General features: G+C 35.7%; 1 long non-coding RNA gene across 1 annotated transcript; it reads left to right on the top strand.

Moving 5' to 3' along the window:
* The first annotated feature begins 9,365 nt into the window (after window positions 1-9,365).
* On the top strand, window positions 9,366-10,371 carry LOC140008029 (uncharacterized). Its single transcript, XR_011815444.1, has 2 exons — window positions 9,366-9,782; window positions 10,077-10,371. It is a non-coding gene; the product is annotated as an uncharacterized lncRNA (long non-coding RNA).
* Window positions 10,372-27,205: the final 16,834 nt, after the last annotated feature.

Below are 27,205 nucleotides of genomic sequence, written 5' to 3'. Positions count from 1 at the left end.
TTGAAGGGACATTTGATCAACAAGTAAAAGGTTAGCCTAGTGATAAAAAGATCCCAATTGCCCCCACGTGAATGGGCTGGTGGTTGGCGCCTCTTCCTCGGGACCGTCAGGTCCTGGGGTCGAACCTCCGCAGCAACATCGGTTTCTCCGTGCATTTAACGTGCTAGGTCTGGTTGGGGCGCTGGGCCGGGCCGCAGTGGGATTAGTCGAGCCGCCTTTACGGACTTGATCCGGACACCCACTCCGTCAGTAAAAAAAAAAAAAAAAAAAAAAAAGATCCCAGTTTCTAATTTTGACAAAAGCATATATTTTGGTCCAAAAACAAAGAACCATTGGGTCATGTAAAGGTTTCTGGTTGAACCATCTTGTCAAGCGAGCTGTAGTGGGTTTGACTCAATCAACTTCTTATCCAGTCAAACTCGGAGCCCAATCTGGCGTAATAGTGAGTTCACTAGGCCGAAAGGTAAGTCGGGTTCAAAACGTTAATTACATTGTGTATCTTTAAAAGTTAATTACATTTATCTCTCTTGAGATTTAACCTAATTGCTAATCAACTTCCAAAATTTGATCAAATTACACTCTCACCTTTTGGATGGCCAAATGTTTAACAAACATATGCTGCTGATGTCAGTAAAATGCTAGCCTGAGAATAAAAAAATACCCTTATGGGACCTATATATTATCATTTTTCTTGCTTATTAACACAAAAAAATTTAATTTGTTGTAGACCCAATAAATATAGAAGACTAATAAAAAACACTAGAAAATGCTTAACAATTTTTTATAAGGAAATAAAAGATTAAGGAGCAGAGTGCCACCACAAGCACCATTCTCACCTTCTTCGAATTTTCATATTTCTCTTTTTTCCTTAACAAGTAACTTACCAATTTTTCCACTTCCTCTATGATCTTCTTTGATTTACGTACACAGTTCAAACACACTCCAAATTAACGGCTATAGTATTCTTTTATATATTTTAGAAATTATAAGGTGTGAGAACCCGAGAAAATTTCGAGTAAGCTTTGTACGTATTATTTTTATTTTGCTATTAGAACTAATAATTGGTCAATTAAATGTCTAAATTTAAACTTTACAAAAGAAAATCAAGAATTTATAAATATTTTGGCGTGGTGTAAATATATATAACAAAAGTTGGGAGTTCATGCATGAGATCATAAGATTTCAAGCCTTGGAGAGCAATTAAACTATAATTAAAAGACCAAACTAATTCTTCAATTCAGCAAATTCACCATGCGACCATTAGCTGTCAGATTATTTGAAGTAAGAGTGAGTGGAGAGCTTCAGTATTAGCAATCACCGACTGATGAAGCTTTGTGTGATCAGTCACTTAGTTATTATCGACTGAGAGGAACAAAAGAAGAGAAGTGAGAGCGACTGAAACTTCTTTCTCATCTTCATTTCCGAAGCCGTGCGAAAGAGTGAGAGTGAAGTAGCAATTCTGGTGCCTTCCAGCCACAACCGAGTGAGTGATAAGAGGAGGAAGTCTGGAGTGATCACCGAGAGAAGGAATGAGAACCGACAGCAGGCTTCACCATTTCTTCATCCTTTTATCATCCCAAACCGATAGAAGTGAGTGAAAGAGGAGAAACCAGCTTGCAACTTCAGATATCAGCAGCAACTGTGAGGAAAATAGTTGGAGCAAGAGCTAGAGGAACCGAAACAGAGGAAGTTGGAGTAATCTGCCATTATCGAATTTAAGGGAAAAAAGGTAAAGAAATTCTGTAATCACCTTTTGTTTACGAGATATCAGAGAGTAGATTGAATGCATGTTAGTTTAGCAAGGGAATAACAAGTTTTAACCAAAGGAAAAATCTGTTAAAGAGGAAAAACTTGGAACAGGATTGAAGTGCAGGAACGGGGAGTTATTATCTAATGTTGCAGCCTGTGATTAGTGTAAAACTGGAAACTAATGGTAGATTTTGCATGTAATACGCTGGTCTCTGTTGTTTGAGAGGTTTAGTTGAAGAAAACTTGGGGAAAAGTTGGATTTTGGATGGAAACCAAGGGAAGTTTTCTGCTGCAAAATTTTCCAGCTTATCCGAGAGAGAAAATGGATAGATTCCTAGCTGTTTTCATGATTTTTGGTCTTGATTATCTATGTTAAACTGTAATATATGATATATAAGAGCTTGGTCTGAACATGCATGAAAGATTTGAGCATGAACTGAAGAGATTATTAGAGAGAAAAATTGTGTTAAGATTGCTGCTATAATTTTGGAAAAAAATGCCGAGGGAGGAAAACTGAGAGATGAACCAGTGTTGTTCTGTTTTGTCCTTGGCTGCCATCTTGTGTGTTTGCTGAGGGTACTCTGTAGTTTAGCAACCAACTCTTGCATGTGGATTTTAACGAACAAAAATGAAGCAATCTGTTGAGAGAGAGAAGGATAGCCGAGAGGGAGGGAATTAAGTGAGAACCATTTTTCCTTTCCAATTTCAATTCTGTGAACTCTCTTACCTGACATTCGATGATACTCTGTAGTTTAATCAGTATATTAACTCAATGAATTGGGTTTAAACTGAATGAATTAGGGAGGAAAAGCTATGAAATGTGTAGTTCCTTACTTCACGGCCGGGAGAGAAGAAAAAAAAATAGACTGATCAGTTTTCTTTTCATCTAAGTGAACTGCACCATCTTTTGTGTTATGTACAAGGCTCATTTGTAGTTTAATAAACGTGGTTAACATGTCTAGTTGGGATACAAACTTGGAAGGAGGAACTTGAGTGAAACGGCAAACATTGGACCGATATATACATAGCTAAGGGATTGCTTAAAAGCTGTGATGGTTAACACTGATTTGTGTGCATAGTTTGCACAAAACATTGGTTGCAATTAAATGTTTCTTATCCTAATTCATGTTAGATTAAATGTAAGTTAAGTAGTTGGTGATTTAATTAAGTGAAAAATGAACTTATTGGATGAAAACTTGAATTGAAGTTTTGTTGCTGAATTTATGTAGATAGGTTGTATGGCAATGAGTTAAAACTTATTTGATATTTTATAAACTCTGAAGTAATTTGTTATGGCCGTATTCATGAAATGACTTCTAATCGCTTAAAATTGGCTTTCTTAGTAATTCAAAGACTATAAATTGTGAGAGGTGAAGGTTGTGGACTAAGTTAATTTACAAATAACTTAAAGTTTAGTTAGTTTAAAAAGGGAATGGAGTATCTATAAGCCATAATTGATATTGGATTGAGAAAGTATATTGGAATGAATGAGTATATAAGTTAAACTTGAAGATAGGTATGTTTCATGGTTTGAAAATGATAAAGTTAATAAGTTTTGAAAATAAAAGAATATTAAGAATGTTAAATTTATATATTAAGGTTAAACTTGATTTTAATAGTTTAAATAATAAAGTAAGAATGATAAGTGATCACTTACGAATTATAAATTTACCATTGAAATTATTAATTTGCCCAAGAAGTAGCTGTGAGCCAGGAAACCAACCCAAGGCTCAAGAGTAATTTACTTGGATAATTGGTGAGTATTTTCCGAATTTATGTGTTAAACTGCTTATGTGTACCTAACTGAAATTATGTAACAAATGTGCTTTTTATGAATTATTACTAAATGATTCAGTGTAAAGTGTATCTCAATTGTCCCTCGCCTTCTAAGTCGGGAGTGTACTTTATCGCACTCGACTTAGTTAAGTTTGAAGGTCGATAATTGACTGAATGTTACTGTAAGTGTGCATGAATGTAAGCCGTATGTGTTCCTTGCCGCATGGGCTGAACTGGGCCCCAAAACCCTCTGTTCAACGGACTATTCGAACCAACAAAGGGCTTGGTTGGGTAGGACGGTAGCTTTGGGTAAATGTTTCAGTATACTCGAGTATTACCACGAGGTTGGGAGATCATTGCACTAATTACTGAATGTAGGGGATTGTTTATTGTTTTGGAGGACATAAGGAGGTGAATTGGGAGAAAGTACAGTGATATTGAAATGAATGTGCAATGATATTGAAATGAATGTACAATGACAGTGAAATGAGTGTCTCTTGACACTGAAATGAATGCTCAATGGCATTGAAGTGGTTCTAATGCGAGCATTGTATCCTTTTAAAAGCGATTGTATAGTGAAGTGTTCTCTCAATTGTTTAATGAAAGTGATTGTATAGTGAAATGTGCACTACTTACTTAATTGTACTGATTTAAGTGTTTATTAAATGTTACTTGCTCGGCAAGACTCACTGAGCTTTAGCTCAACCCTTTAGTTTTGTTGTCCTTACAGGAGTTGGTGGTTGGGAAACGAATGAGGGATCTTAGGAAGTTAACGTGAAGACTTTTGTGATTGTAAATCCTTTAGTTTCATATTATAGTTGAAACTTTTGTATTGATCTTAGTGTTGTAAAAGATTTGAGTGTTTGGTTTTGGTCTATCAAAATGTTATCTCTGAAGTTAATGTAAGTGAATGAGCCCCGGAGAGAGCCAAGCAGGCGATCCGCTAACTTTTAGGATATGCCCTAGGAGAAGGTGGGGTCGTCACAAAAGGGATCTTCTATAGTGCCACCAAAATCACCATTATCATAGATGTGTTTCCTTTTTGCTTCTTTTTTCACTCCAAAACTAGTCTGGAGCTATAAAATTCACCTTATTGAAAGGCCATAACATGTTTGGTGATGATTTTTCGAATAAAAATTTTGAGAATTAATGGATCTAAAATTCATGGGTTTTAAGGTTTCATGTTTTTGGCTCTTGATCTATGGATTCTTGACATTTTATTGTTGATTTGTTGGTTTTTTTGTGTTCTAGACTCATGAGGATTACTTTGCTACAAAATTTGTGGATTTTGGTCTTGTTATGAAGGAAGCAGTGAAAGAGAAACAACTACTATTTAGCCTCTTTTGATGACTCTACAGCCACTTGTGGCCATATTGAAGGTCAAAATTGCAATATATATAGAAAAATAAATCAAGAGGTGCAAATTTTGTTAATTTTCACCATCGATGGGCAGCAGCAGGCAGGTGTGTTAGCCATTGCCAAAGTCAAGTAGCAATAACAATATCGGAGTGCAAACATTATTACTGCCATTTTGCTCCCGTAAAAGTTGTCAAAAGATTAACCAAGAAGGTGATAATAACAATAATGTAGAAAAATAAAATTGAAAGAGGTAGATAATGATTTATTTCAACCATGTAGTTTTGCACTTGGCATTTAGTCTTTTCACCTATTTTGTCTGAGGTATTTCATAGAAGTTATTCACAAGAGGTTATTTTGATATTTGGGCAAATTTCATGGTTTGCTAGGTAGTTTGGCCACACCTTGGACAAAGCCTATTTAAACTTGTTTTTGCAATCTTGTATGATTAGTTGCTCTTATGAAACGTAGAATGATTCTCTATGAATTATTGAATTTAGTGTTCTCTGTCAACAATTATTACTTGGCATAATTTTTACCAAAGGAAAAGAAGCAACACAGTGGAAAAGAAAGAAAACATGTGAAATAGGAAAAAAATGAGAATTGCATAAGAAATTAGAGTCCAAATGGCACTAATATGGGTGGAAAGAGAATAAGATTTGGAAGAGTGTTACTTGAAGAATATTTTACCTAAACAAACGGGCACTATTTTGCAAACAAACTCTGTCATATCATTCTTAATTTCCACTTTCTTTCCAGACTCCCTGCAATTCAAGTGAACTATTGATTTCTATATATAGAAAAGGAAAGCTATTAGTCTGCTGCATGTCATTCATATTACTTTAGGCATTTCCAAACATTTCTTAAACATTCCATTTTTCATTCAAATTCTATTTTTACAAATCTTGCTCATCCTCTCAGAATTTCAAATCCATCATCCTTGTTATTCAAGTCATTCTTAGATAAGCTCTTAAACAGGCACGTACATCATATTACTTTCTTTTATACACATTATTTTTTTATTGTATGCATTATACTATCATACATGTACTTTATGCCTATTCTTTTGTTTTGCAAATCTTAGAGGTACTAAAACTTGTACATGCACTTATTTTACTTTTTTTTTGTGTATATTTATTTCCGGGTAAACCTCATCATTGGTAGTTAGCCTGAGTACCTCTGATGAATAATTTGGGTTTGGACATTAAAATCACATTCTATTATTGTACAGTCTAGGCACCTTAAAGAAAATCATGTAATTTGTAAAGAGACTATTGGTGTATTTTAATAAAATCTTAATTAGTTTTTGGCGAAATCTTTATAAGGAGTTACAATAGAATTTATTTGGGAGTTATGGGAATTATAATTGTGGGAGTTACATTACATTTTGAATGGAGTTATTGTATAATTATTTGAATAAGAGTTACAAAAGAATTATTTGGTCAAATTAAGTCTTTATAACCTATTCAAATATGAATTGATTTTTAGGTTACAAATTCTACCAATTAACTACAATTTAATATGAAAAAACTGTTATACATTGGACTTTCAACCCTTTTTCTTAAGGTTTTGTAGCCTATAAATAGTGAAGTTCTTTGGAGAATTTTACACACACTTCTCTCAACAAAAGATCATTCTAAAATACTATTCTCATCACACTCATTTCTTTCTCCCTCATTCTGTTTTCGTTGGGCAAAGAAAGATATTGGGAAGCTTCTGCTTCTCTTGGTTGTGCAGATCAAAGGGAAAGCAACAACTATAGAGTTGGGTTGTTGTATCCTGGAGGTAGCACGCTAGACCTTCTGCATCGGTTTGAAAAGTACCGTAGGGGTGCGTATCATCTTAAAGAGAGTGTTCTATGCACCTTAGCCTTACCGAACTTTTTAGTAGTTGTCAATTCCAAGGTGGTTAGTTTGAAGATCAGAAATTGTTTGTGTACTCTCCTCCAACAATTGTAAGACAATACTCAAATGGTGAGCAACACTAATTCTACTATCCCTACATCCGTCGGAAGTTCTACAGATCTCAACAAGCCTTTCAAGTTCAATGGCGAACACTTCAAAAGATGGGCTAAAAAAGTACTTTTCTACCTAAAACTCAGGAAGGTAGCTTGGGTACTTACGGCCAAAAATCCAACCAAAATTCATGTTGATGACATGGATGAGCAAAAGAAGCAAGAGCACGAACAAAATGTTCAAAAATGGAGAAGTGATGAAGAAGATTGTAAAAACTATCTTCTTAATTGCTTATCCAATGAGTTTTATGATTACTATTCCACTCTTATTCCACAGTTAAAAAGATTTGGAAGGCTTTGCAAAAGAAATATGATACTGAAGAAGCTGGAGCCAAGAAATATGCTTGTAGCTAGTAATTCAAGTATCAAATGGCAGAAAACAAATCTGTCCTTGCTCAAATACATGAACTACAAAATATAGTTCATGAAATTCAATCTGAAGGCATCAAGGTAGATGAACAAATGCAAGTGGCTACTATAATTGACAAATTACCAAATTCTTGGAAGGATATTCAAAAGGGACTATGCCACAAGCAGTCAGAGATCACTCAAGTCAATCTCATGGCTCGACTTAGAATCAAAGAGGAGGCAAGGAAGCAAGATAAGTCTGAGGAGACCAATGGCAAAGGTGACACTAATAAGGTACATTTTATTACTTCAACTGATAATGTCTTTAAAGGTCAGAATTCTAAAAAATAATGCATACTTGAGGCCTAGAGGAAAAAATATGAAAAATAAGAATAGACCACAATATCAATATAAAGGACCCAAAAAGAACCAAGAACCCTTTCTAATAATAATAAAGCTTTTAGGGGTCCATGTGTTGTATGTGGAAAACTTGGCCACCAAACCAAGGACTGTTATTTTAGAAAACATGGACAACCTAAAAAGCATGGTGATTAACCTCAAGCTCATGTAGTTGAAGAGCCTTTAGTGGCTATGATAACTGAGGTGAACATGCTAGAGAATCATGAAGGGTGGTGGGCAGATTCAGGTGATTCTAGGCACATATGCCATGATAAAGATTGCTACGCTCATGCTGAAGAAGGTAAAATGGTCCTACTTGGTGACTCACATACCACTAAGGTGGTAGGTGTTGGTGATGTGGATCTAAAATTCACCTCTGGCCGTACTTTAACTTTGAATGATGTTCTTCATACTCCTCAAATCAGAAAGAACTTGGTTTCAAGCTATCTTCTCAACAAAGCCAGATTCAAGCAAATTATAGATTCTGATCAATATGTGATTACAAAAAATAATGCATTTGTTGGAAAAGGTTATGCATATGATGGTATGTTCAAATTGAATGTTGAAATGAATAAAGTATCTCTTAGTTCTATTTATATTGCTTCTAGTACTAATTTATGGCATGCTCGACTCTGTCATGTTAATTCTAACTACTTAAAGAATATGAGTTATATTGGATTGTTACCTAAACTTCAAAATGATTTTGAAAAAGTGAGTATTGTGGCTTGACAAAAATCACAAAACAACCACATGTAAAAGTAGAAAGGAATAGTGATTTACTTGAATTAATACACACTAATATTTGTGAATTTGAAGGCATTCTTACACGTGGTGGTAAAAGATAGGGTTAAATACCAAAAACCCCCCCTGTGGTTTGACTAATGTTCACTTTACCTTCCTATGGTTTGGAAACCTACAATTTGACTCCCCTTCATTTCAACTAAAGTAAAAATCTGACAGAAAACATCTAAACTAACGTCTGAAAGGAAAATGTCAAAATTGCCCTCTATAAGTCAAACCCTTGGAAGAATGTTTCGTGTATTTTAGAATGGGTAAAATACCAAAAACCCCCCTGTGATTTGCCAAATGTACACTTTACCTCCATATGGTTTGGAAACCTACAATTTAACTCCCTGTCATTTCACCTAAAGTGAAAGTCTAACAGAAATACCGTTATTGTAGATGTTTTCTGTTAGACTTTCACTTTAGTTGAAACAACAAGGAGTTAAATTGTAGGTTTCCAAACTATAGGGAGGTAAAGTGAACATTAGTCAAACCACAGAAGGATTTTTTGTGAGAATCCGAAAATTAGATTTATATTTTATATTTCTTAGAATTTATATATATATTGTATTCTAATCTAATTGCCTTGAATCTTTGGTTAATCTAACGGTTGAATCTTGATTTTTCTTCTATTGCCTCATTCAATTTATTGCATGTTGGTTTTTTTGGGTTGATAAACCAATTAGTCCAACTAGGGAGGTAGGTGAGATAAATTTTGTGAACTAGAGGGAAATTTGTACAAAAGGGTTATTGTGCTACAAGGTATTAAGAGTTAATAAGATGAGAGATAGATGTTAAGGTGAATTATTGATAAGGGGATAGACTTAATTTGTAATTGGGTCATTTGTCCATTTGTCATATAATGTTTTGACTAAAACTCTTGTGACTCAAAAATATCTTGACCAAGAACTCCCTAGACCAGCCTTCAACCGAGAGAAAGAGAGGGATGATTTGCTCAAGCCACAAATTTTGACCAAACATATTTGACCAAGTCAAAATAGCTTCCATTCCTTCTTGTTTCCATTCAGCTTAACCGACAGCCAATTTCCCCTTTCTTCACTTCATGTTGGAACCGAGAGAGAGAACCAAAAACATTCCTCTTGGTTGTCCCACTTCAGCCAAGAAAGAAAGAGGGCAAGGCTGGTCTCCTATCTTCTACTCCAACCGAGAGAGAAAAGTTGAGAGAATTTTCTGGTTCATCTCCATATCAGTTGAAGTCGAGGGAAAGAGAGTTAGAGAGGAAGGAAAGAGTGAGGAAGCTCTGTTTTCTTGGTGTGATTCAACCTTGAGGAGCTGAGGGAGGAAAGAGCATTCTGTCTCCATTATTCCAGCCATGAACCGTGAATGAAAAAGGGAGGTAGTTGCTAAGTTCTTATTTATTTTCCTACTATCTTTGGTTAATAATGTCTTAGAATGAATTAGAACTGAGAAAAGAGAAGTTTAGTTGGAGAAAAGTTCATCCAAAGCCAAAAATTTCTGGATAAATTGCTGCTTAAAGACCAAGAGGACAAAGCTGCTATTTTCGGTTCTTTTCTTTAAAGTTTTGCTGGATTTTGTCTAGATGTACTTAATATACCTCCTATCCTTATTTTTATGACATGCACGTATTGTTTTACTTGAATCTAAGTGAGGTTAGTGTTGGATTTTGAAGGAACTTTGCTAAAAATTTTCTGGTTATGTTGATGCTTGAAGGCTGATGGAGTAAAGCTGAAAAGTTGCAGCTTTAACTGCAAAATTTTGCTGGTTTTGGCGAAGAACTCACTTCATGTACCATCTACCTCTTTTATCTAGACATGTATGTGGTATTTGTTGGGATAGAAGGAAGAAAGACTAATTGTTGGAAGAAACCTTGCTGATCTGTTTGAAACTTTTGTTTGAAACTAAGGGAGACAGGAGCTTATTTTACAGCCTCTTATTGCGAAATTTTGAGGAGTTTTTCCTAGGAAGTCATGCTCTAAATGTTATATTTCTTGTTTAGTATGATATATAGCATGATGTCTTTGAATTTGGTAGCAAATGGCTGGCCTAGATGTGAGTTATTGGTAGCAATAAAGTTGGAATAACTCAAGTGAAAGGTTGAATTTCGGGTGACAGTCACCCTTGGGCAGTTTTAGTAAAATGATCATAACTTAGTGTAAAAAAATTGAAATTGAGTGCCGTCAATTGCGTTTGAAACTAGACTCATAGATCTTTCTAACGGTATAAAATTGGAGCTGTGGCTCATTTTACATATGCACCAGAAAACCGCCCAAGTTGACCGAAAAATGCGCCCTGCACAAATAAAAACTGGGATGTTGTAGTAAATTGTGCCTCAATTTGGACTAATTTATGAACCGAATCTCCTTGAGGTGTTTTTTAAAGATTGTTAGTATTTCAAGTCTAGTTTTAAATGAGCCAAGTTGTATAAGTTTTTGACATTTATAACTCAAGTTATGATTTTCCCAAAGAAATAATGCTTGCTGGAATTTCAGCATTGATTGCTAAATTTTCAAGATGATTTTAAACTCAATTTGCTCAAAATACCATATAAGACTTTAAACTACAAGTATGTGCTGGAAATGAACCAAAACCATGGACCTTAAGTGGTTTAAACTCCATTTAGTTCACTGTTTTGATAGCTGGAATTCTACTCAAGGCTGACCGAAAGAGATAGTGATTTTGTTTAGCTTTACAATTGGCTATGTGTGGTGAAATCATCTTGTTAATGTCTTAAACATATGATTAGACATTAATTTTGGTATGAGTAGTGACTTGAAGTAGAAAATGAAAGGTTGAGATGTGAAAACTTCACTTTCACATGTTTCATGGCCCAAGCGATAAATTTCCAGTTTTAGTTGAGGAAAATGAGTGTTAATATGTTAATATCATGTTTAATATAAATGTTAGCCATGTCATGTGATTTTTCTAGCTTGTACATGCTCTATTAGTTTGCATTTGGAAATTTCAGCTTGTAGAGTTGAACTTTTGCTTGATGGCCAGCCTTGGTATGGAGACATGTGAGTTGAATACTTGTCTATTTTTGGTGGCTTTATGGTCTGAAACTAGTAGCTTGTATAGCCTATCATTTGTGGTCTTGATTTGGATGGTTTGGCCATGAAATTTTGTATTGAATTTGGAGAGGAAATATAGGATAAAATAGGGGTTATGCTGTCCAAATTTTGGGGCAGCTTACTACCTTGATTTTGGACTGATTTGGTGATGTACTTGCCTAATATGCTTAGTGAACCTTTAAGCTTTGCTTATGTATTGCATTTTGGTTGAAATGGAAGGGTTTCATTGGGATTTTCTTCCAAATTGCTGGCTAAAATTGTGCTTGTTTGTCGATGGAGAGTGCAGCCTATTACATTGTTGTTTTTCTAACCTTTTAGTAATTGGTTTTGGCCAAAACTTGTTCCAAACTTTGGAGGAGCCTTTTGTGCGTGAATTTGAGTGAAAACTATGAAAATTGGGAGGTGAAAACCTCATGATTGTACTTGTTTCATGGCTGCGAGAAAAATTCTGATTTGGAGGGCAATTTTGCACCTTGCTACCTTTTAGCCTCAACGTCTTTAGTTTGAAAGTCTTTTGGACACAACCTCGTTGACTTGACTTGAGAAAACCTTGTTTCTTTCATTGGTTCGCTGCTGGAAAATTTCCCGCCATGAAGCGAATAAGGAATTTGTTGGTTATTCCTGCTTGTTTCCCGCTTCACGATAACGAACCCTGGGTCTACTGTTTTGTCAAGTGGAGTGTTATCTCCTCGACTAATTGGTATACTCGAGTATTACCACCACTGTTTATGTTTGGAGTTTGGGCCTGGTAGGAGGTTGATTGGTGTGACAGCCCCACCTCTCCCTAAGGCGAACCAGAGGGTTCGGCGGGCCGCCTGCCCAGCTCTCGCCGGGACTCAGTTGATCACTTCAAGCAACTACCGGAATAACCATAAGAATAACATAATAACGATCCAAAACCTAAACAAAACTTATCTACATTACTATCTCAAGAGGAAGTACAACCGTCGAATATACACAGGTTCCCAATTCACCATACAACCAACCCGTGCCAAGCACTAGGGTGAGAACCATTACAAAAATCAAAAACTAGACCAAGCTAGTATGCCAAGATCCCGTCCTTGCGCGTCTTCCCCTGCTAAGGAAAACAAAACTAAAGGGGTAAGCTATATGCTTAGTAAGTAAACAGGGGCAAAAGCGTAAATTTCAAGTAACAACAGTGACATAGTAAGAGTAAAGCAAAAGCAGAAAAATAACATCACATAATAAGGATACAGGTGGCTCCAAAGCCAATTCATATGCCATGCGTGATCTCCTGCCGACATTCCGTCGACCACACTTAATGGTCCGTAGAACTTCACTTGTACACCCACCGACACCTTATCGCCCTCACTGGCCAGTCACCTCACAAACTTGCCCGGGCGAACGAAATCACAAACTTGAGCTTGAGTCACAAGCTCGGGTCACAAACTTGGTCCACATACTCGGTGAACCGGATTCACAAACTTGGTGACCTCCAACCAGGTTGGACTGACTTCGACCAAACCCTAACCGGCTCGAATAGTCCATCTAGGTCAAGAGCTCGCCCCAAACTCACAAACTTCACAAAATTATTCAAAATCACCCCGAGCCACAAGCTCAAGGGTTTTAGTTCCAAAATGATTCACATACATATGTCATGTACAAATATGAGCATAAATTCGGGTTTAGAGCGAGTGCGATAAAGTACACCCTCGCCTAAGTACCCTCTTCATACATGTCGAAACACATAAGCAACTAACACATAAAAGCGGCCTGAATACTTACACAACGAACAGAAGGGCAAAATACGAAATTCGTGCCGCGAGGAGTAGCTAGTAGGCCCCATCGGCTCCACCTAGTTCACCAACGTCTGAAATAGAAGATTGTGTCACAATATATCACAAACGGCTACTAACATACTTAAAACAAGCAAAACGGCAAAATCGGAACACGCAAGTGCGGAAACGGCAAAATTGGCACATGCAAGTGTGCGGAACGGCAAAAGGAACGGCCAAATCTGCCATCTCAAACCGTTTTGATCAAAGATTAGGCTAGGAAAGTCGGATCAAAGTGAGCGAGATACTATTTTGAAGCTATGAGAAAGGGCTACAAATCTCCTGAAGAAACTTTAATCTAGATCTGAATGGAAGCAGGTCAAAATTGTAGAAAACAATACCAGAAATTTACGTCTTAGGGTGACGAACAGGGTCGTTTGCTGGACTATAACTCCCAGATCACAAATCCAAATCAGGAAATTCCAAAGGCATTAGAAAGCTGAGACATAAGGCTAAAACTTTGATGTTTTGGCCAAGACCTGAATCCACTCAAAACAGAACGAAAATCGAGTGCCAAAGTACCCGTCAGAACTGTCCAGATACAAGGCAGTTCTGACGATCGCTTTTGTTTCGGTCATAACAGGAGCTACGGAACTCGGATTTCGACGTACTTTATACCGTTTCGAAGCTGAGACCAAGATCTAAATTTCATATGAAGGGATCAGCACCCAGTTCGTACATGATCAACACGGAAAACCCACGATCAGAAACTAAAATTCAAAACGTACACAAACTAATGTCTAAAACAGGCCTGAGGGTTTGGTCCATAACTCAGGATACTCTAATCCGTTTGACTTGAGATTTTACAGGTAGATTCAGGACTTAAGAGGCTACAATGTTGAAGAAGGCCACTCAACCCAATTTCGAGTGTAATTACGTCAAAAATGTAACATATTATACCAGAATCTCATAACAGGTTCACAAACCGTATTCTAGTGCAAACATCATAAAACAGCCTATATAAGTCCAAATCCAGAAATTTCAAAGCCACATGAAATCTTAGAAACAGGGCTACATTTCATCAGAAGACCTCAATAACCAGTTCGGAAGCAGTCCTAACCAAAATCACTAATTACAGGTGCAGTTCTTACATTCGGATAAAACCAGGACAGCAAGGGTAATTTCGACTTTTCTCACTCTACGCTACTCCGATTGACCTGAAATTTTGCAGGCACCTCTAAAATAACATTCCCTACAACTTTAATGTTTTAAACCAAGGCCAATTCGGCCTCTATCTAGGACCAAAATTTTCGGACAGAATGAAGAACCAAGGAACCCTAATTTTCCAGATTTCTTCCAAAACAGAAATTACTTGCAATCTTCCACTTTTTCCACCCTCTAGAATCATTATATACCATTTCCAATCATCATATATAGCCACACCATCATGTTCATATTAAAACAGAAAAAATCTCCAAAAATAATAAAATTTCATCATTTCAACCACAAATCAAGAAATAACCCATAAATTTGCATCTCATACAACCACTAAGCATGATTTAAGCATCAAGTAAGGGAGGAGGGTGGTTCTTCATGACTTACCTTTAAAACAAGAGAGAGAGAGCTATAGGTCCTCCTAGCTTTTCCAATCACTCCACCAATCAACTTACTAACACTAATTGAAGAGATTTTATGGAGTAAGTTCAAGTTTCAATGGTTGGTTTTGATGATTTGGAGCAAAATGGAAGCAAAACTTGAAGAGTTTCTTCCTTTCTTTTTGAGAGAGAGAGCAGGCCAAGCTTGAAGAAAAATGGAAGATATTTGGTAAATTTTTGGTTTTATTTAGTAATTGGTAAAAGGTTGAATAGTGGTCTTATGTAAGAAACAATACTATGGTGACACTTGTCACCTCATTTAATGACTTGCCTAACTTTTTTCTCTCTCTTCCACCTATCCACTTGATACCTCTAAATATCTCATAACACCCGATATATTAAACCCAGTATCCGAAACTTAACCTAATCGGCCGAATTTTACCGAACTTTCCGCACTAGGAGGTCCCACATCCGATATACGTTCTTAATTTCTCAAAAACTAACCGATACTAGAAAAATCATCTAAAAACTATATTTACTCAATAAAAATTATCTGGCAAAATTTTCTAATAAAGAAAATGTAGAAAAAAAAATGGGCGATTAAATAGAATAAACCCTAGAAAATTAAAAAAAAAAAATTCTTGGGTTCTCGCACTCATTCTTTCGGGGCGTCACAATTGGTAGATGGAGGTTAGAGTTAAGTGGTGATCTACTGGACTCGTTATGATTCCATGGTTGACGGAGTGTCAACAGATTCTGAACAAGTTGTCACGGAACCTGTTCCCGAGAATAGACTGTATCCTTTTATATGCATGTGTTATCGTCTGTACATAGTTAAATGAGTTGTCTGGATGCTATGTTCTTTATGAAAAATGTGATCATGCTATCATGTGAATGCTAAAATGCCTAATTGCTTGTTGTTCTCTTGGAACTTCACTGAGCTTTTAGCTCATCCCTTCATTTGTTTTCCTTAATAAGGTACGGGGATGGCAAGGACAAGAATAGTGCTAGTTGTAATAGGAAATCTTAATCTTGTATTTGGACGGCACTGTATTATGGTATTAGTTTACAAGTTCTTATCTTTTGGTCTGTATTTTGGTTTGTATATTCGGATGATCGGTAGTATGTAGATGTTATATTGAAGAATTTTACCGTTATTGGTTTGCTATCCAAAGAATAAGAAATTCAAAAGTTGTAGTCCTTATTTTAAATAATTGCAATCCTATTTATACTTAGAGAAGTGATTGAACTACTTGCATTTCATTTCGCTTAGTCGTATAAAAAAATATGGAATTTTTGTGAAGTTGGATGGCTTGTAATATCTATTGGGGAGTTTCGTTCTTACTTTGGAGTTAATGTTATCTCTGAAATTAATGTTAGTGAGTGAGTCCTGGCGATAACTAGGCAGGCGGTCCGCCGAACCCTTTGGTTAGCCTTAGGGGGAGGTGGGGCTGTCACATTTTTGGTATTTAACCCTAAAAGTTATTTTATAACTTTTATAGATGATTTTTCTAGATACACTTATGTATATCTTATGAAACATAAAAGTGAAACACATGAAAAACTTGTAGCATATGTACAAGAAATTGAAAATCGTTTTGACAAGAAAATTAAAAAGTTTGGAAATGATAAAGGAAAAGAATATGAAACTTTGGGACTAATTGGTTACATTAAATCTTTAGGAATTGTTCATGAAACTACTCCGCCTTATTCACCTGCATCTAATGGTGTAGCAGAATGTAAAAATAGAACGTTAATAAATTTAACAAATGCAATAATGGTGAATGCAAATGCACCAAAGATTTTTTGGGGAGAAGCAGTTTTGACAGCTAATTGCATAATGAATAGAATGCCTAGAAAACAAACTCTTTTAACACCTTATGAGTTATGAAATAAAAGAAAACCAAATTTAAACTATTTTCGTGTATGGGGTTGTTTGCATATGTTAGATTAGCCGATCCAAAAATTCCTAAATTAGGAGTTAGAGCTAAAAATTGTGCATTTGTTGGATATGCCTTAACCAGTAAAGCTTATAGATTTTATGACATAGAAAGTAACATTATAATAGAATCACTTGATGCAATTTTTCATGAAGATAAATTTTCATTTAAATTAAGAAATAGTGGGGGTGAAAAGGAAAAAATAATAAACGAAAGTCAAACTAGCTTTGCACATTTAAAAATTTTTGGAACTAATGAAAATTTGAAAAGAAGCAAAAGAGCTAGAGTAGAAAAAGACTTTGGACCAGATTATTTAGTTTACACTGTAGATTGTGATCCAAAAACTATAGAAGAAGCTTTAAACTCACCTAATTCTGTTTTTTTTTGGAAAAGAGCTATAAATGAAGAGATAGAATCTTTATTGTCAAACAAAACTTGGAAGTTAGTTGATTTGCCTATTGGTTGTAAAACTATTGGATGCAAATGGGTACTTAAAAGAAAATTAAAACCAGATGGTATAATAGATAAATATAAAGCAAGACTTGTAGCTAAAGGCTTTAAGCAAAAAGAAAATGTAGATTTTTTTTATACTTATTCACCAGTAACAAGAGTTACATCAATAAGATTGCTTATAGCTGTTGTTGCCATTCATAATCTTAAAATTCATCAAATGGATGTAAAAAAAGCTTTTTTGAATGGAGATTTAGAAGAAGAAGTATTTATGGATCAACCACAAGGTTTTGTACAACCTGGTCATGAAAACAAAGTTTGTAAGTTAACAAAATCTTTATATGGTTTCAAACAAGCTCCTAAGCAGTGGCATAAAAAATTTGACAGGAGCATGATATCAAATAATTTTAAAATAAATGAAAGTGAATAATGTATTTACTATAAATCTATTGCAGATACTCATGTTATCCTATGCTTGTATGTTGATGACCTTTTAATTTTTGGACTGATTTGAATATTATTGAAAATACCAAGGGGTTACTAAAAAATAATTTTGATATGAAAGATTTTGGGTGAAACTGATGTAATACTTGGTATGAAAATTACTAGAACCCCTAGAGGAATTATGTTAGATCAAGCACATTATATTGAAAAAATACTTAAAAAATATAAGTATTATGATTGTAAACTAGTTTCCTCTTCTTTTGATTCTAGTGTGCATTTATATCCAACTGAGAATGATGCAATTGTGTTAAATCAGCATAATTGGAAGTTTGAAATATGCCACTGATTGTACTTGACCAAATATTGCTTATGCTGTAAACATGTTGAGTAGATTTACAAGTAAACCTAGTTATGATCATTGGAATGCTATTACTCGTGTTATGAAATATCTTAAAGGTACTATAAATTATGGTTTACTTTATAAAAATTACCCTGCTGTTCTAGAAGGGTCTAGTGATGCAGATTGGAATTCTCAATCTAGTGACTCGTTATCTACCATTGGCTATATTTTTATTTTAGGTGGTGCAGCTGTGTGTTGGAGATCTAAAAAACAACACATTATTGCTAAATCTACTATGGAAGCAAAGCTTATAGCTTTAGCTTCTGCCGGTGAAGAGGCCAGTTGGTTAAGAGATTTATTATCTGAAATTTCCATTTGGGATAAACTAGTACCACCTATACTTTTACATTGTGATAGTACTGCTGCAATTGGCAGAGTACATAACAAATATTATAATGGAAAGTCCAGAGCTGTTAGAAGAAAACACAGTACTGTGAGATCATATTTATATGATGGTGCTATAAATATAGACCATGTGAGATCAAAAGAAAATCTCGCTGATCCATTAATGAAAGCTCTAGCTAGAGAACAAATTTTTCAAACATCAAAGGGAATGGGACTTGAGCTAAAAAATTTTAAATTGGAATCATCTATAAGGATACAACTACTTAGAGACTGGAGATCCCAAGAACTAGGTTAGGGACAAACGAATCATAGAATGGTTTGGGTGAAAAGCATGCATATATTAAATCCCTTCCCATGGTGTAAAGCATGCTCATGATTCTATGACAAAGAAAAGGTTAAGATTTGATATAAATCTTTTAATGAGTTTTATAGCCCTTTATGGGTGGGATGCCTTAGTTTATGGGCATTCTTGATAGACTCACCTATATGAGTGTGGAAGTAAAGGCCGCTTCCTATGAGAATTTGGCTAATTTTCTAAAGCACTCATGAATCTGGGATAAAGCACAAGGCCGTAATGAGCTGGCTTAAGAAGCTTATTAATTAATATCTTGAATATCATGTGTGTGACATAATCTTACATATCTTAAAGAAGTCTTAGTTTCAAGGCTTTAGTCCACTTTGACTCTAATACGAGGATTATGGAAACACTAAATGAAGGTTTCAAGGCAATGCCACTTTCATTATGCATGATATTCTCACTTTGTCCAAATTTCTTTTTATCTCTTTCAGATTTTATTAAAATAAGTGGGGGAATGTTGGTGTATTTTAATAAAATCTTAATTAATTTTTGGCCAAATCTTAGGAGTTACAATAGAATTTATTTGGGAGTTATGGGAATTATAATTGTGGGAGTTACATTGCATTTTGAATGGAGTTATTGTATAATTATTTGAATAAGAGTTACAAAAGAATTATTTGGTCAAATTAAGTCTTTGTAACCTATTCAAATGTGAATTAATTTTTAGGTTACAAATTCTACCAATTAACTACAATTTAATATGAAAAAACCACTATACATTGGACTTTCAACCCTTTTTCTTAAGGTTTTGTAGCCTATAAATAGTGAAGTTCTTTGGAGAATTTTACACACACTTCTCTCAACAAAAATCATTCTAAAATACTATTCTCCTCATACTCATTTCTTTCTCCCTCATTCTATTTTCGTTGGGCAAAGAAAGATATTGGGAAGCTTCTGCTTCTCTTGGTTGTGCAGATCAAAGGGAAGCAACAACTATAGAGTTGAGCTGTTGTATCCTGGAGGCGACGCGCTAGACCTTTTACATCAGTTTGACAAGTACTGTAGGGGTGCATATCGTCTTAAAAAGAGCGTTCTACGTGCCTCAGCTCTACCGAACTTTTTAGTAGCTGTCAATTCCAAAGTGGTTAGTTTGAAGATCAGAAATTGTTCTTGTATTGTCCTTCAATAGGAACTATACACCCCTTTAGTATATAGTTTGGATCAATCTAAAGTGAACATGATTTTGATTACTCATCTATAATATTGGAAAAACATATCATATTGATATGCATAGTGTGGTTATTTCTCTTTACAATTCTTTTAGTTTTTTTTTAGTATCAAACTAGTTTAACTTGGTAAGTGCAAACGGTAATTGGACATGAAGTGTTGGTCTAGCTTCAATTAGGAAATTCATTATAAGGGTATACTATTCCTCATTTTTTCTCATTTTCTTTTCATTTCTTGAAGGTTAGGTTTAAGCCCTTTTCTTGGATTTGTTTATATTTTAATTAATAAAATTTGGAACTGTCATCCCTTTCCCCTGTATGATGCCTACAAAAAATAAAAAATAAAAAAATGCATTGTCTAAGGTTTGCTTGTTTGTTTATCTTTTTATTGTGTTTTTGTTATTCCAATTTTGGTTGGATGATCACTAGGTATAGTGAATGGGGTTTTGACGTTCGGTCCTTCATTCATATATATTTTGGTTGATCTTTATTTCAATTTTTGTTCACATATTAGAGCCATGCACATGAATACTAGTTTCAATTTTTATTGTATCACGTTAGTTTTTTCATCCAAATATATGCTTTACTAGAGGTACTTTAGCTGTCTTGCACAGCTTGAGCTCTCTAGTAGTTTAGTTGAATACATAGCACGAAATAATAAATAGAAATACAAGAGAAAATTTGAGTATCAAAACAATTAAAATTTACTATGAAGAGAAATTCCATCTATGAAATTAACTCTTCTAAATTAAGGAGGCAACAAATATAGGATCTATCAAATCCGTCACTAAAATCTTGAGGTTAATGAAGGAAGAGAATGAAGCAAGTGTACAATTGAGTAAAACTAGGAAGCAACAAAGTTGATTTTCCTGTGTAACTCTAAGAAACGATTTATAGGAATAGGAAAAGAGATTTTAATCAATTACATATGAAGCCATTTAAATATAAGAGTTGGTTAGCTATTAATCCAACATAATTAATCAATATCCAAGGGACAAAACTTTTTCATTATTTTTGAAAAACTTGATCTTATGATCATAAATTAGACAACATATAAAAACAATAGAAATCCATACGGTCAAGTATAATGACCTGCAGTGGAAATCTTCTATCTTAGCCCATATAGCAGATCTTTTGTCTAGACCCATTATCGTAGAAGGAGGGAAATAAAAATAAGAGAAAAACAAAACAAAGTTATGCCACGTGTCAGAAAATGAGAATGTTACAATAAACTCCCATCTCTTTTCAAAGGTTAAAAGCTTTTCATTAATTTGTAAAACCTGATCTTATGGTCATAAATTCAACAACATATAAAACAATAGAAGTCCATATGGTTAAGCAAAATGACCTGTGGTGGATGTCTTCTGTCTTAACTCATATAGTAGATATTTTGTCTTGACCCATCAAAGCTGAAGTGGAAAAATAAAAAATGGAAGAAAACCCATAGTTTTCTCAAAGGAGAGCTATGCCACGTGTCAAAAAATGAGAGCATTGCTCTTCTGATATGTGGGTGTATTTTATTTGGATACTTATTTTTTTTTCATTCCAACCAATAAACCAGTACAGATGTTCTCTATATGTATGCTAATCTGCTATTTTTTCATGCTACTGGGAGGCATAAACGCTCTTCATGTGATGGAAATGTAAAATACCCTACCCAATTTTGAAGTAATAAAAATAGTAATTTATGCAGAAAAAGTATGCTAATTATTAGTAAAGTTCGAAAGGGATAGATCCATAAACATGTAGTCTATGGAGATAAGCCTCTTCAGTAATTTGTTTTGCATATGGAAACCATTTGCAAAAGAAATTGCAATGACTAATCCTACCGATTAAAAGAGCGGAAAGCTGAGGAACAGTGTCGTGTTGTCCCTCCTAGTATTCTACCGGTTGAATTGTGATTTGCTTCCAATCTCGGGGGCAATTTTTACACAATCGTGATTTGCTTCCACAAAGCAATTTTGACATTATGTTATACTCCTCTTCTTGATCTTATAATAGTAGTCGTGTACTTTGTATTCAGTAATTGGGGTTCAACTTCCAAGATGTGTTATACTCCATTGATCTTTAATTGATGATCTATTGTTCATGCTTTCTTCTGATATATTTCCTTGCATCTACCAAATTTATTTATATCAGTTTAATTTTTGTTTCCATCATTTCTCCTCCACAAAGGCCATATCAATATTTTCAAACTTTTCGATTATAAAAATTATGCTATCAAAGCCATCTTGCTTTTTTCCTTTCTTTCTTTATTCAAATTTAATTTAGTGTTTGAACAACCATAATGTCACAATAAAATCCTAGCATGAATTTTGTTCCAAATTTGTAAATTTTATTCCACATATTTTCTATTTATATTAAAATAAAAAATAAAGGATCACTTTATTAGACACTTATTTAATGTTTTCTAAACAAATCTACTATTAATGTTTGTGTGGATTATTTGTTTATTACTTAATTTTAATAGTATAATAATAATGGTATCTTTTGTATTGGATATGGTAACCTCTAATTGAATAGACATGACATGATAAAAAAAGGGTAAAATACAAAAAAAAAAAAAAAAAACCCTGTGATTAAGCTAACCTAGGGAAAAGCCCTTTATGGCTTCAAATCAAATATTTCAACCACTCATGGTTTGAACTAATTTGAAACAGCAATGGAAATCGTTGAAAGGACACAATTACTCTAATATATATAAGCAATAAAAGACCTTCTAACAACTATCCTATTAAGCAAACTTAGGGGAAAACCCTTTGTGGTTAAACCAACCTATGGAAAAAGCCCCCTATGGTTATATGTTGCTTTTATTTAATTTATTTTGGGTATAGGAATAAGGTAAGCTGTATTTGGAAGTTTTTATTTATTTATTTTGTGTATAGAAATAAGGTGAGTTTTATTTGAAAGTTTTTATTTATTTATTTTATGTATATAAATAAGAAGAGTTGTATTTGGAAGCTTTTGGTTGTTTTTGAAAATTTTATGAGTTCTAAGGGGTTTAATAGGTATATTAGCTAAAAATTTGATTTAAAAAATTATTTTGCATGTCAAGTAACCTCAAACTCGTTAATTTAAATGCTTTTTGTCAATTTTTCACATTAGTTCAAACCACAAGGTACTAAATTGTATGATTTGAAACCATAAGAGACTTTTCTGTAGGTTTGCTTAATCATAGGGGGCTTTATTGTATTATAACTCTAAGGGTATAATAGGTATATCAACTAAAAATTTGTTTGTTTCTAGTACAAATATTCTCAAAAGAAGCACATGTATTTCAAATCCGTTAATTCAAATAATTTTCTTCGCCTTTTTAAATTAGTTCAAATCACGAGATACGAGAGTGCATGTTTTGAAACTATAGGAGGTTTTTTTACATGTTCGCTTAACCTCAAGGAACTTTTATATATTTTACCTAAAAAAAATCATCTCATAGATTTTACTCCAGATTTCTTTAGATTTCAAAATTTTCCTTTTTTCCTTTGAATTTTGTTAAACATTTCAGTGTTAATTATGCTCCAAATTTCTCTTTATCCCTCACAAAAACATTTAAAAAATCATTTTATATATTTTATTCCACATTTCTTTGCATTTCAGATACTTTCTTTTTTATCATTTAAATTTGGTGAAATATTTTAGTGCCAATTCTACTCCAAATCCTTCTATATTTAGATTTCTCTGTATTTCAGATTTTTCATTTTATCGTTTAAATTGAGTGAAATATTTTAGTGCCAATTCCACTCCAAATCCCTTTGTACTCATTTTTTTAAAAATATTGCTAATCATCTTATTACAAAGAGTTTTAGCAAGAAATAATGCCTTCCTTTTTTTATAAAACACCTATTATTATTTATTATAAGGAATAAAAAATACATAGAGGGAGACAACACCCCCAGCCTGCCTAAGCAATTAAACAAAACTACCCTTTATATCTACCCCTATAGAAACTAGGACAACCCCACCTATCTAAAGTAATATCTCCTCTAACCATGGGGGGGAAAATCAAGGAAGGAGTCATAAACTACCGACTCCCTAGAATCAGCCCCAAACTTAGAAAGTCTATCCGCAGGTTTATTCGTTTCTCGAAAGTAATGTGAAATCTCTTTGCAATGATGGCTATACTGCAACAATTCTTGTAAGTCCCGCTGCACAACCCAGGGGCACTTAGCTTTCCCTTGAATAATCTGGATAAGAACCAATGAGTCAGACACCAAATGTAAGTTGGCCAGTCCTCGAGCTCTACCTAACCGCACCCCATGGAGTAGCACTTTCACTTCCGCTTGTAAACTAGTCATCTCCCCAAAGTAACAGGAGAATGCCAATAGGACCCTCCCATCACTATCCCTGAACAGACCTCCCTTTCCACTCCTCCCAGGTTTGCCCCTTGAGCATCCATCTGAATTTAACTTCACGACTGCTTGTGTTGGGCATCTCCACTAACCGGCACCACATTCACAGACATTCTCAACCCAACTACTGCATCAAAGAAACTACGCCACGATGAACAAGGAATACTAATCTCCCGAAACTGAATGCCAAAACTCTCTTGAAGCTCAATCAAAATTCGATCACAAACTTGTTTCACCAAACTTATTTCTCACTTTCCATAAGTTCCAGCAAATCAAGGAGGGTAAAATTCGAAATAATAACCTAATATAAGGACTTCTACTAGATTTCAACCACCAATTAATCACCTTATGCCTTATCGTGAAAGTTTCACCAAACCCGCCAATCAACACTTCAAAGAAATCCTAGACCTGTCTAGCAACCTCACCAATACAAAAAATATGGTTAACAGTCTCTTGAGAAGGATATCGACAGCAAAAACAATGAGACGGACCGACTACACCAAATTTATGCAGTACACCCATAACCGGTAGCCTACCATTCATTAAGCGCACCATAAAAAATGAAATTTTTAACGGTAAGACCCGATGCCATAAACAAGAAAAGAGTCCAGAACTATTATCACCTTGCCGCACTACCTGATAAGTTGGTGCTATAGAAAACTCCCCCGAGGTGCTTGGAGCCCAAACCATTTTGTCCACCTGATCCGATGATGGTGGATCAGCATCTAAGACCCTCCGCACACAGTGCGTAGGCAAAACCTTATATAACCTCTGTGCATCCCAACAACCTTGAACCATGAAATCTGCAAATTGGTTGTTCTTGAAAAATTTCCACTTGCCGACATAGCAGCCCTGATCCTAACCAATTATCATGCCAAAAACTTGAATTTCCACTACCCACTTGTATTCATATTTGTAACAGCCCCACTTTCCCCTAAGGCGAACCAAAGGGGTTAGCGGACTGCCTGCCCAACTCTCGCCAGGACTACGGATCAGTTTACGTCGATCTATTACGTTCCAGAACATCCCATTGCGCGTAAACAAGTCAAAATCACGAAAATAAAAAAAAATGAAAATCGAAGCCGAAGATGAATAGTGCATGACCCGTCGGAATCCGGCCGGAATCTGGCCGGATACCAACGGGTCATGCACTATTCATCTTCGGCTTCGATTTTCGTTTTTTTTATTTTCGTGATTTTGACTTGTTTACACGCAATGGGATGTTCCGGAACGTAATAGATCGACGTAAACTGATCCGTAGTCCTGGCGAGAGCTGGGCAGGCAGTCCGCTAACCCCTTTGGTTCGCCTTAGGGGAAAGTGGGGCTGTTACAAGTGGTATCAGAGCCACGTCGCGTGGTCTCTGCGCGGAGTGAGACTGGGCCAAGGGGTGTTGTGGTCCTAATTTCATGAATATGTCTAAGTGCTCGTTTGAGCGTAAGTTATGAACCGGGCATGTGATAAGTGTATGAATCATTATTATGGGACTCGAGGAAGTTAGGTATGTATGTCGGGTAGGAATCTTAAATAAGGATGGTTTACTCTTGGGACCGGCCAGCTCGAGATGTGAATTATCTTAAACGAGATTCTTGCGCCCGGATACGAAAGATATGAAGGCCTAGGTTAGAAAGGACTTGGTGAACTAGAAAGGCAATTCTATGGAACTTCGTGTGGTTTGTTCGGGTGGTTAAGCGTGATCGACCTTGATTAAGATATAAATATTTGGACGAAGCCCTAGAAGGGGAAAAAGCTTTTCGTGAGTTCTTTTGCACTTGTGACCTAGTTGTTCATAGTATTTGTTGAGGACCCTATTGTTTCATGCAATGACTTCGTATGTACTTGACTGACTGTTCCGTATGATTGCTTAACCTGGTCATGTGATCTATGTATACGTGTTATGTGTTTAAATGCTCTTCGCAGTAAATGTTTGAGTTGCTTATTCTTGTTTCATTGTTCATGTCTGGTGCTACGGAAAGGAGGGTTAGGTGCCCTTTAACAGCGTATTTATTTGATGACCTAGATTGACTTAGACTGATGGAAGGCACCCGAAGTGGTCGAGGCCGTGGACACAGAACTAGACAACCTACACCGGTTAGGGGTACGGGGGAAACCTCTACTGGACCCAATCTGGAACCGCAAGTAAACCCTAATGTGCAAATAGCTGCTGCTATGCAGCAAATGACAGACCTGCTAGCACAAGTAGTGCAGCAACAAGCCCAGAACCCAAACCTTAACCCTGGAAACCCCGGAAACCCTGGCCATCATAACGAGAGCGAAGATAGAGCTCTCGAACGTTTTCAAAAGTTCGCTCTGCCAAAGTTTGTTGGGGAACCCAATCCGGACGTTGCCGAGAGGTGGCTTGAAAAGATGGTTGACATATTTGCAGCCTTACACTACTCTGACGAACGGCAGGTGACTTTTGCCGTGTTCCAGCTTGAGGGGGCAGCCCGTTCCTGGTGGAACGTAATTCGGCAGAAGTGGGAACGAGAACAGACACCTAGGACTTGGGTGAACTTCATCAGAGAGTTCAATGCTAAGTTTTTCCCTCCTCTAGTCCAGGAGAGGAAGGAGGACGAGTTCATTAGACTCCGCCAAGGGGCTCAAACTGTGGCAGAATATGAAAGTCAATTTACCCGCTTATCCAAGTTTGCGCCTGAGTTGATCTTGACCGAGCAACGAAGAATACGGCGATTTGTCCAGGGCCTGAACGTAGAAATCCAGAAAGACCTCGCGGCGGCTCAAATTACTACGTTTAGCGAGGCAATGGAAAAAGCCCAACGAGTTGAAAGTGCACGAATGCAGGTTCGAAACTTCCAGGCTAAGAAGCGTGGATTTCCTGGAAGTAGTTCGGGGCAGGGGGATGAAAGTACCCTTCCCAAGTTTGGACGAAGAACGGGAGGAGTAAGGATGCCGGGAGTGTCACCGGAGAGGCCGTCAAGAGGAGGCTCG

The sequence above is a fragment of the Coffea arabica genome, chromosome 6c, assembly GCF_036785885.1.
Source record: "Coffea arabica cultivar ET-39 chromosome 6c, Coffea Arabica ET-39 HiFi, whole genome shotgun sequence".
In the NCBI taxonomy this organism is placed as follows: domain Eukaryota; kingdom Viridiplantae; phylum Streptophyta; class Magnoliopsida; order Gentianales; family Rubiaceae; genus Coffea; species Coffea arabica.
This window is presented reverse-complemented; position numbering and strand designations above follow the sequence as displayed.